The sequence below is a fragment of the Chrysochloris asiatica genome, unplaced genomic scaffold, assembly GCF_000296735.1.
Source record: "Chrysochloris asiatica unplaced genomic scaffold, ChrAsi1.0 scaffold00002, whole genome shotgun sequence".
In the NCBI taxonomy this organism is placed as follows: Eukaryota; Metazoa; Chordata; class Mammalia; order Afrosoricida; family Chrysochloridae; genus Chrysochloris; species Chrysochloris asiatica.
Window position 1 is genome coordinate 33,095,737 of NW_006408520.1, and position 1,926 is coordinate 33,097,662.

Consider the following 1,926-nt stretch of genomic DNA (forward strand, 5'->3'; position numbering starts at 1 on the left):
AGGGTCACTGTGAGCTGGAACCAACTCAATGGCACTAAATAACACTAGTCATAGATTAAATGGCATGCCCTTAAATCAAAAACTTTGAAACATTGTGCTATGGTAGTGAAATCAAACTCATATCTAAGAAATTGATTTGTAGTGCTCACAGGACATATTAAATGAACAAAGTGAGCTACTAGTCCATTGTTTCTCTTTTAAAGACACAAATAGTATCATTCTCTTGTTACTCTGGGCTCAGTAGGGAGATCATTAGTGACCGTTCTTATTTTTACTTTTTTATTAATTACTGCCTCTCTGAAAGGTAAAAGGAGATAATTTATAGTAAAACTGTTCCTAGAAATGTGTCCCATTGTATTGGTAGGATGGAATTGTATATTTCTAGGATGTTTGTGTTTGAAGAGAAATCCAGTATGTGTTTCTGAAAACCTTTCATTAAATATGAGTTCAATTTCAACCTTTGCATTTGTTGTTACTCACCTTGCTGATGTTGATGAATATTTACTCCACATCTTCCCAAAGGGAAACTGCTGGTAGATTCTTCCATTTTCAACCGTAACTCATCTTCTAATTTCCCCGTTGCCTTTTTGTTTTGGGTAGTAACTGACCTCATTTTTTTTTTCATTTTCTTGGGAATTGAGGCATGCCAAACTCTCTGAGCTTCTTCAAGAGCAGTTTTGGAATGTTTACCCAGAGAATTAGTTTACAGTTTAGCACATTCTTCTGTTAACATTAATGCTATGGAATGAAACCCTTGCTTCCCTTCAGCCTTGACAGATCTTGGCAGTAACTGCTAGCTCCTTCGTTGTGATTTCCATTTGGGGAAAAAAATTCACTCATCTTTTCACACAAAGCCTCACCTCAGACATTCCTCCCAATAGTGTGTTAAACTTTCTCTCTCTTCCCCTTATCCGGCAGTTAGACCCATTTTCTTGTTGAAGCAGACTTGGTTTTCACAAGTCGGTTCTGTATTCTCCTACTTTCATGTCTTAGCTCTTGCGGTTCCACCAGCATGGATGTCTTCCCACTCATCTCTACTCAGCCGATGTTTGCTTCCTTTGTTAATCCTTTTCGTAATGCTGCAACTGGAAGTTTTATTTTATTTCTCATTGGAATTTTTTTTTCTAATATTATGAACTAAATTATCTAGATTTCCCAAAGACAACAACTATAACCCAATAAATCATTTAATAAACAAAGGGTTAAGTCTGTGGCTAGAAAAGTAAAACACCCAGTTGTTTGGGGGAATTGGGTGTAGTGGGAAAGTTTAGGCTTTGGAATCAGATGCATTTTATTTCATTTTTGTATGGATTCTAAACATCACTTACCAGCTCAGGGACCATGGATGAATTACTTTCCCTTCTTGAGCCCCAGGTTCCTCCATTGTGAAGGAGGAGTAGTGAATCCTTCTTCAAAATTATAAGGAATACACAAGATGACATATGATTTCATGCTTGACACAGAATGTTGTTGTTGTTGTTAAGTGCTGTCGCGTCGGTTCCGACCCATAGGGTCTCTGTACGGGGTTTCTGAGGCTATAAATCTTTACAGGAGCAGAAAGCCTCAGCTTTCTCCCATGGAGCGGCTGGTAGTTTTGAACTGCTGACCTTAAGGTTTGCAGCCCAATAATTCATAACCACTATACTACCAGAGCTCATTTGACACAGAATAAGAACTTCAAAACTATTGATTCTTTCCCATTAAGTTCTAGAGGGAAGGGAAGCAAGGGATTGATCTATCTAGAATGCCTACTAGCACAATGAAACTGAGATAAAGTTCCATTGTATGTAGGACTGGAAACTAAGTAGATCAACTGATAGAGAAAAAGGAAGAACACTCGTGTTTGCAAATTGCAGATGGGGAGGGAAACAGGATAGACTATATCCAAGGGAACAGCATGCCAGGTTGTATTAAGAATGAATGTTG